Source organism: Bubalus bubalis, chromosome 12 (genome assembly GCF_019923935.1).
Source record: "Bubalus bubalis isolate 160015118507 breed Murrah chromosome 12, NDDB_SH_1, whole genome shotgun sequence".
Classification (NCBI taxonomy): Eukaryota; Metazoa; Chordata; class Mammalia; order Artiodactyla; family Bovidae; genus Bubalus; species Bubalus bubalis.
Genome location: NC_059168.1, coordinates 59,798,756 through 59,808,894, shown reverse-complemented (window position 1 = coordinate 59,808,894; position 10,139 = coordinate 59,798,756). Strand labels below are relative to the sequence as shown.

The following is a 10,139-nucleotide window of genomic DNA, read 5'->3' as shown; positions in this document are numbered from 1 at the left end:
TTATGTGACTCCTTTAAATTAATGGAAGGAATTGAAAAGGCAAATATAGGTTGATCATCAGGGTATAAAGGAATAGTGAAAAAACAATCTTTGGGATCAGTAACAAACAAATGCCAATTTCTTGGAATCATACTAGGATTAGGTAGACCAGGTTGTAAAGTACCCTTGGAAAAATAACAGCATTAACAGCTCTCAAATCAGTAAGCATTTTTTATTTACCAGATTTCTTTTGTATAACGAACACTGGAGAATTCCAAGGGCTAAAGGACTCAATAATATGTCCCTTGCTAAGCTGTTCATTAATTAATTTATGTAAAGCGTCCAATTTTTCTTGTTTTAGAAGCCACTGCTCTATCCACCGAAGAAGGCAATGGCACCCCACTCTAGTACTCTTGCCTGGAAAATCCCATGGACAGAGGATCCTGGAAGGTTGCAGTCCATGGGGTCGCTGAGGGTCAGACAAGACTGAGTGACTTCACTTTCACTTTTCACTTTCATGCATTGGAGAAGGAAATGGCAGCCCACTCCAGTGCTCTTGCCTAGAGAATCCCAGGGACGGGGGAGCCAGGTGGGCTGCCGTCTATGGGGTCGCACAGAGTCGGACACGACTGAAGTGACTTAGCAGCAGTAGCTCTATCCACACAGGTTGATCAGTTTTCCAATTAAGAGGTATAGGTGTGGGTGGAGGAAGATTAATAGGAGCAGTGACCACTAGTGAAAAGGAAAAATGAAAGAAAGTGAAGGTAAAGTCGCTTAGTCGTGTCTGATTCTTTGTGACCCCATGGACTGTAACCTATGAGGCTCCATCGACCATGGGATTTTCAGGCAAGAATGCTGGAATGGGTTGCTATTTCCTTCTCCAGGGGATCTTCCCAACCCAGGGATCGAACCCAGGTCTCCTGCATTGCAGGCAGATGCTTTACCATCTGAGCCACCAATTAAAAAGAGGGTGGGGAGGTTTGAAATCTTGAGCATTCAAAGCATAAATTCTTCCTTGTTGATTTTTTGCCCAGTCCCAATCTTGGTCTATAACCTTGATTGGACATAATTTAGTGACTGGCCTCCCTATACTGATTTTGAGGTTTTTCAAGAGTCGTCATGTCTTTCATCAAAAGAATCAGAAGTCTGCAAAGGTTCCAGTACTGACTTAATTAATGCCCATGTACTCCAAATATAAACAGGGAGCGGAGTTCCTTTTGTATGTTCTTTCTTTAACTTGGCTCCAACCTTTTTCCAGACTTTTATTTATTTATTTATTTTCCAGACTTTTAAATCTAAGGTCCCTATTGACGGGAAACAGCAGCAATATTTATCCACTGCTTGTAACAATTCTAATAATAATCGCCCTTCACTAATAGAAGCTCCTCACGCTTTCAAGAGCTGTCTTAATAAACTAATATATGGGCGATAGTGTTCCGCACTCTCAACATTTCCCATTTTAACCCTGAATGCCTGAAGACTTACCAGTGAGAATTTTCAGAGGCCTCTCAACCGTGCCAGGTTCTGCGTCGCTGTATTTTCACTTTCGCTCCAGCCCCATGTTGGGTGTCAACTGTTGCCCTAAAGGTCCGGGAGTGAGCAACAAGAATGGGAACAGAACACGAAATTTGGTGCAATGGGTCAGGGGACCTGCAGCCTCTATTGGGCTGAGGTGCAGAGTCCACTCTGAGTCCAGCTTTTATTTCTGATTGCATACTACAAAACTTTCTTTGATCTATCTTTCCCAAGGCACCACACTGACATAGTCCAGATCTCCTTGTTTTCCCCCCAGGCTGTTCCCTTCTGAGATAGTCTCCAGAGCAATCAGCAAGTGCATAGGCAGTGTTCATACCTAACCCCGGCCCGGTGTTCCAAGGTCGGCACAAGTGCAGTAATCCCAGCCAGAGACGGGTATGGTTAACAAAAGCTCAGACCCTACAGGATGGAGGAACATGGAGGAGCTACTCCCTGAACCTGTTGTGTGGAGAAGCAAATCCATGGCACAAACGGTAAACCTTGGCAACCATGGAGAGATAGGTTGTTTGAATGTCCCTTTAAGAAAGGACTTAGTGATGAGCTGCAATGGAAGCAGTTAAATGACAGGCTCAATTTGCTGCAGTTTTTGAGCTGGGGCTAGGCTTTTCTCTGGCAGTCCCCAGCACATGTCTGAGTCTGGCTGGGTGTGCTCAACAGTCTCATTTATGTTGCGGAATTTCTCTACCCAAACTCCAACCATTGGTTTTCCATGAGAGCAACCAGGCTCTTGTATGTCCTCACTCCCACCACCAAAGTAGGCTGGTCTAAGGATAGGTACCTGAGCTAAGCTAAAGTCACCTGTAGCCCTTCCCTTGGATTTTTTTTTTTTTTCCCCAGCTATAACTCAGAAGAAGATCTCTCCAGTGGAAGAAATTGTAAGAGATAGTTTTGGGAGTTGTTGGTTTCTGGCCACGTGAGGAAGCTCATCTGCAGTGAGCAAGACTGAAATCAGCACACACAGAGGCACAGATGAGAGACAGAGAGTGCCTACAGCATCCAAAGTTCTTGAGGTCCAGCTGTACCCAGCTCCCTGGAGTCTGACTGTTCTAACCTTATGTTTTCTAACAATGTGTGTGTGCTAGCAGTATCGTGTGCCTATTTTATATTAATAGTTAACATTGATTGAGTTGAGGGTTTATTATATTTCAGACAGTGGTCCAAGCACCTTACATATATGAACTCATTTAGTCCTCTCAGCAACAATGTGAGTGTACCCAAATGCCCTCTCTCTATTGTTTTCCCCAAGGCTACATTGTTTTAAAATCAAAAATAAATAAGAGATTCTACTGCATGTCCTTTTAATAGAGGCTCCAAAGAGCCAACTTTGGAGATGTACAATTGTCAGTGTTTTATTCGGTCACCCAGAAATGCCAGCTCTGATTTGGGGTTTAGCAAAACAGGTTTGCAAGTACACATATCCTTCAACTCCTCAGAAAAGCCCATTTTTAATAATAAAGTGGTATTATAGATAAGCAGAACATATAATTTCCCATAGATACACATTTTGGAATTTTAAACTGGGATTCAAAATTTGACAAGTGTGAATACTTACATGGTCAGAACCTGTAAATCAGGACAATCTTGGAAATCCAAGAAGGATGCCACCAACACCTATCAACAGAGACTTTTAGAAGGCCAAATACCCCATCTCAGAGGCCTTAAATCCAGTTACAGTGAGCCACTTCTTTATGTGAAGCAGTTACATGACCTCTGCTGTCTTTTAAAATTAAATACCCTATAGAGGTATGATTAGGTACATAATCCCTTCCCTACCTCAAGGGTGTGAGAAATAAGAAGGATGGAGAGAAAGAACGAATGGAGACAACTAGAGTAGTAAAAGGTGGGGAAAGGCCTTCCAACCCCACCACTTGACTGAAACTTCTGTTAGTACCAGGACCCTACCTTCAGAGCAAAGCCATCCAGTGGAAATATAATACATACCATAGGTTCAATTAACATTTTTCTAGTAGCCACATTAAATTTTTTTCTACAACCAGGTGAAATTAATTTTAATAATATACTTATTTAAATAAACACATCAAAAATATTGGGGCTTCCCTGATGGCTCAGCAGGTAAAGAATCCGCCTGCCAATGCAGAAAATATAGGAGATGCAGGTTTGACCCCTGGGTCAGGAAGATCCTCTAGAGGAGGAAAATGGCAATCCACTCCAGTATTCTTGCCTGAAAAATCCCATGGACAGAGGAGCCTGGTAGGCTACAGTCCAAAGGGTCGAAAAGAGTCGGACCCAACTGAGCAACTAAGCACAGCACAATCAAAAACATTATCATTTCAACATGTAGCCAATTAAAAAGTATTAATGAGCTATTTCACATTCGTTTCTTTCATATGTCTTAGAAATCTAGTGTATATTATTACATGTACAACAAATATCAGTTTGAATGCTAACAAAATTTTTAATTGAAAAAGTAGTTTTATCCAAAGAATTGATGCTTTTGAACTGTGGTGCTGGAGAAGACTCTTGAGAGTCCCTTGGACTGCAGGGAGATCAAACCAGTCAATCCTAAAGAAAGTCAACCCTGAAATTCATTGGAAGGACTGATGCTGAAGCTGAAGCTCCAGTAATTTAGCCACCTGATGTGAAGAGCCAACCCAGTGAAAAAGACCCTGATGTTGGGAAAGATTGAAGGCAAAAGGAGAAGGCAGCAGAGGATGAGATGGTTAGATAGCATCATCAACTCAATGGACATGAATTTGAGCAAACTCCAGGAGATACTGAAGGAGAGAGGAGCCTGACATGCTACAGTTCATGGGGTTGCAAAGAGTCAGACATGACTTAGTGACTGAACAGCAACAAATACTATTTTTCAAAATATACTTAAAATTTTTCAATAAATTCATCAGTTGTTTTAAAATTTAAATTTAATTAAAATTAGGGCCTACCATGGTGGTCCAGTGGTTAAGGAGTTGCACTTCCACTGCAGGGGATGCCAGTTCCATCCCTGGTCAGGGAACTAAGATCCTGCATGCCAAATAGGAAAAGGAGTATGTCAAGGCTGTATATTGTCACCCTGCTTATTAAACTTCTATGCAGAGTACATCATGAGAAACGCTGGGCTGGATGAAGCACAAGCTGGAATCAAGATTGCTGGGAGAAATATCAATAACCTCAGATATGCAGATAATACTACCCTTATGGTAGAAAGTGAAGAGGAACTTAAGAGCCTCTGATGAGGGTGAAAGAAGAGAGTGAAAAAGCTGGCTGAATATTCAACGTTCAGAAAACTAAGATCATGGCATCCAGTCCCATCACTTCATGGCAAATAGATGGGGAAACAATGGAAACAGTGACAGACTTTATTTTCTTGGACTCCAAAATAGCTGCAGATGGTGACTGCAGCCATAAAATTAAAAGACGCTTGCTCCTTGGAAGAAAAGCTATCACCAACCTGGACAGCATATTAAAAAAGCAGAGACATTACTTTACCAACAAATGTCTGTCTAGTCAAGGCTATGGTTTTTCCAGTGGTCATGTATGGATGTGACAGCTGGACCATAAGGAAAGCTGAAGAATTGATGCTTTTGAACTGTGGTGTTGGAGAAGACTCTTGAGAGTCCCTTGGACTGCAAAAAGATCAAACCAGTCAATTCTAAAGGAAATAAGTCCTGTATATTCATTGGAAGGGCTGATGCTGAAGCTGAAACTCCAATACTTTGGCTACCTGATGTGAAGAGCTGACTCACTGGAAAAGACCTTGATGCTGGGAAGGACTGAAGGCAGGATGAGAAGGGGATGACAGAGGATGAGATGGTTGGATGGCATCACCGACTTGATGGGCATGAGTTTGAGCAAGCTCTGAGAGTTGGTGATGAACAGGGAAGCCTGGTGTGCTGCAGTTCATGGGGTCACAAAGAGTCGGACATGACTGATCAACTGAACTGAACTTACTGAGAGCAGTCTCAGCTGAGTTTGGGTGGCAAAAATCAGTCTGGAGTGGGTTGAAGAGATATTGGATGGTAAACAAATGTGGATAGTGAACACAGACAACTTTTTCAAGATGTCTAGCTACAATAAGTTGCCTGTGAAGATTAAATGAGATGATGAAAATAAAGCAGTGCTAAGAATGATGGCACATAACAATGATTCAATAAATGTTGGCTTTTATTACTACATATTAAGGAAAATATTTTAAGGATGAAAAGAGCTAATGATAATTACAACAAAATGTGAATTTAGGGAGGATTTTTAAAGACCTCTATCTTTGTCATATTGAAGAAAAAAAGGAAAAAACTTCAAAAACCATATCAAGGACATCCCCACCAGTCCAGTGGTTAAGACTTCTCTCTCCAGTACAGGGGGTGCAGGTTCAATCCCTGGTCAGGGACCTAAGATCCCACATGCTGTATGGTGTGGTCAAAACATTTTAAGAAAAGAAAGAAACCCACATCAAAGAATTACATGCAGTTGGTTCAAAAAAGCAACAATCCTCTGAGTTACCCTCCCCTGCCCAGAATCAACTACTTTGAACTATTTCTGTGTTGTGGTAACCTCCATATTGCTAATTAACCTCATAATATGACTATTTCTTGATTTACCTCGAAGTGAAGAAGTGAAGTAGCTCAGTCATGTCCGACACTTTGCGACCCCATGGGCTGTAGCTCACCAGGTTCCTCCGTCCATGGGATTTTCCAGGCAAGAATACTGGAGTGGGTTGCTACTTTCTTCTCCAGGAGATCTTCCTGACCCAGGGATTGAACCCAGGTCTCCCGCATTGTAGGCAGACACTTTACTGTCTGAGCCACCAAGGAAGTAGACATTATCTATTAATTTCCTGATATGCTATATAAAAATTTATTTCTCTTATATCTCTCTCATCCAAAGTGGTTTTATCACCATTCTATTTCTCTGCTGGCCACCTTCGCAACATACTTATGCTCTATTTTTCATTCCTTTAATCATAGATAGCTTGTCTTGGCTCCTTACATTTAAGGTGGAGGATGTCAATAGCCTACTTTTCCCTCTGCCTCTCAAGGGGAAAGGTCTGTTTCTGTTTGCTTTATTTTGTTTTTAAAATATTGGAGACTCTTGAATAGGCTTAAATGAAAGTGAACAATTGAAGACAGATGACAAAACAGTTGTTGGTGTGAGAAGATGAGTTCAGAGCCCCGTGTGGGACATCTTCGTAACGGCACCACCAGTTTCCTAACAGAAGCCTTGGAGTCTTCTAGAACATGTGGAATTCCTTTGCTCCTCGGATCCAATCAGCCATAAAATTCCATAGATTCTGCTTCTTCAGTTACCATCTTTTTATCCTTTTCTCTCCTGCACATGACTTTAGTTCAGACTTTCATTATTTCTAACTGAAACAATAGACCTCTAACCGATCTTTCTCCTCACTTTTCTCTTGCAAGTCTGTTTTATACTAATGCCGATTAATCTTAAAGCAGAGCTCTCATCATCTTGCTGCCTTCTTCAGAATGCATAGTCTGGCTTTCAAAGTCTTCCACAATGTGATCTCTGCCCAACATGAGTTAAGGGAATATTCAATTAGTTAGGACTGAAGTGGAGGTCGGAGGCAAAGGGAACATATTCCCAAGTAAGGCATAGTTTCTCAGGCCCACCAATTTAACATGAGCTTCAGAGCCCTTCTGGAAGACGTTGTTGTTGTTGTTCAGTGGCTAAGTCGTGTCCAAGTCTTTGCAACCCTGGAAGAAGTAAAGGCTGGTTAACCATCTCAGATGTGTCTACTGCAAAGCCCAGTAACCAGAATCATGTGCTCTGGTTCAGAAATTCTCTTAGTATTTCCTTTGGAAGTTCACAAAAGAATAATGCAAACAGCCAATAAATATTTAAAAGTTCAATGTCATTAGTTAGAATGTCAGCCATGAGAATAAGTATGGGCCGTTTTTTTTAAAGAGCTTATCCATTATTAGCTGGCATTTGCTTTCCCCTCCTCTCTGGTCTGAGTCCTTTGGGGAACTGGATAGGCCTGGCATGGGGCACTAACTGCAGAGAGCATGTGAGGCATGTACCTCTGTGTCACGGAAGCTCTGACACTGAGCGAGATTATTTTTAGAGGTGACCTTCTAGGTTCCAAGGAAAAGTAAACAGACATGCACATGATTTCCTCTGAGAGACTCACCGTAAACAAATTCACATGCACAGGCTCACTATTCTCCCCTGTTCTGAATCCAGGGCTCTTAAAGAGCAAGTTCAGGTGAAAAGCTTTATTTAAAGCTGGAACCAACCAGGATGAAGAAAGGGGTAAACTGAGTCAAACTTCACAGCTTCTAGCTACTGGGTTAGAGAACTGCAGGTGAAACAACTTACCTATTGCAAATTCTTGGAAACATGTTGTTTTAAATGAAGTTTCAATAATGCTTCATGAAAATATTTCTAAAATATTTTATTTTTTGTCTCACCTCTTATTTTGTATTATTACATTTGTTTTATCTGTATTGTTTTTCCTATGTAATGTGTTTATTATTTTTAAGTGAATATTATAAAAAATGTAGAAAGAAAAAACCTCCATAATCCTGTCCCTTGTTTGTTGTGTATCCTCCAGGTATTTTTATGCATATTCTTTTTTAATGCATCTTCTTATATCTATATATCAACAACAGAAAAACATACTGTCATAAATTTATTTGTCATTTCGTATTGTGTCTGTGGCATGTTTTCATGTTGGTATATATAGGTCTGTCTCATTCTATTAATAGACATTTAGGTCATTTCCTTGGTTTTACTATTACAAACAATGCATAAGTAAGCATTTTTGAACAGATATGTTGAGCACTTGCATGAAAGTTTCTGTTGGAAAAAAAAAAAAAGAAAGTTTCTGTTGAACAGTATCTGAGAAGAATTTCTGGATCAAAACATTTACATATTTCTGGAGATTTTTGTTTTGTTTTGTTTTGCTTTGTGTTTTGGCTGCACTGTGTGGGTTTGGCAGTAAAAGTCCTAACCACTGGACTGCCAGAGAATTCCTAAAGTTTTATTTGGTTACTACCAAATTGCTCTCCACCTGTTTCCTGGAAACACGAAAATAAATTAATTTCTCATGAAGACTTAGCAGCAAGCACAATGCCTGGCACATAGTAACTGTTAATTGCTAGTTAGATTAAAGCATCATAAATATCACTTATTGTTCTGGTTGTGACACCACGGAAGTTCATTGCCCTGCCTGCCTCACTCTTAGTCATCCCAGACACACCTAAGTTATCCCTTAAGTGTGGTAACATATTAGGTTCATATTGTACATACACTAAAAAATAATAATGTATACCATAATACATAGCACTTCTGATTTCCTCCTCTGTGACAAGATATTATTGTCATTTGAAATCATAGAATTCTAGAGTAGACAGGAACCTAGACATCAAATAATATGCATTTTTTTTAATATGAAGAAGTGAAAGCCCAGAAAGTTAGTGATTATCCAAAGGCTTGATAATTAATAGATTCTCCTGAAAAAACCTCGTATTTCTCACTTTCCTTTCTTGAATGCACAGATTTATTAATATTTTGTTTCATTTGACTATATAATATAAACAAGGCACATTGTTGACTGAGATATTGGTCTTCAGGTCTTCTTAGTTCTGTCAATCTACCTGCCTAGAGCTTTCCTTCTTGCTCTTCTAATTTTCTACTTGAAGTTGGCCAAGGTTTGAAAACAAGATAGCCAATTTTATTAGAACTATACTTCAAGTGATAGGATCTGAGAATGAGTCTACGATTTTCCTATTAATGAAACACAATAGCCTTAATAATTTTTCGTCAGCTATTTTGGCTACTCAGGACAGCTTGTGTGTGACTATGTGTATGTGTGTGTACATGTGCATTTCCTAAGCTTTAGCTTAGGGACATGTTGCCATGTTGTGGATAGATGAGATGGTCCTATACATGTAAATATACAGATATGTGTGTGTATATATATTTATACACACACACACATATGCAGTTGATCTTTGAATAACGCAGAAGTTAGGGGCATTGATCGACTCTCCTCACAGTCGAAAATCTGAGTATAACTTTACAGTCTGCCCTTGGAATCTGTAGTTCTGCATCTTCAGATGCTACCAACCTCAGATTGTGTAGTATTGTAGTAGTATTTATTGAAAATAAATAGGTGGACCTGCACAATTCAATTCCTATTGTCCAAAGGTCAACTGTATATAAAATATTGCTAAGACCGAAATCCTGGAAGGTATTCAGAACCTATTAGATTAAAAAATTGCCCAATTCTAAGGAAACAAATAGTCAAAGGGTTTGTCTTTGATATGCCATCAACATTTGGCCAAAGTCCATTTAAAGGACAATGAAATAAGAATCCTTTCTTCCTCCCTTTGCTGATAAATAATGCCAACTTTGGTCTTATCATTAGTAACTTCAGGAAGTTTCTGGGGCAAGCAGAGTAACCACTGCCCAAAGATGTCCGCATCATAATTCCTGAAACCTGTGAGTTTGTTACCTTACATGGCAAAAGGGACTTTGCAGATATGATTAAATTAATGATCCTGAGATAGTGAGATTAGCCTGGCTCATCCAGGTGGGCCCAACGTGATTACAAAGCTCCTTAAAAGTAAAAGAGGGAGGCAGGAGAGTCAGAGAAGGAGATATGACAACAAGAGCAGAGGTCAGAGTGATTCAATTGTTTGAGAAAC

The 10,139-nt window shown here is 40.0% G+C and overlaps 1 long non-coding RNA gene across 1 annotated transcript; it reads right to left on the bottom strand.

The window, feature by feature from the left end:
- Window positions 1–6,554: 6,554 nt before the first annotated feature.
- Window positions 6,555–7,765, bottom strand: LOC123328710. Its single transcript, XR_006543736.2, has 2 exons — window positions 7,619–7,765; window positions 6,555–7,181 (listed from the first exon to the last, which is right to left on the bottom strand). It is a non-coding gene; the product is annotated as an uncharacterized LOC123328710 (long non-coding RNA).
- Between the last annotated feature and the right edge of the window lie 2,374 nt (window positions 7,766–10,139).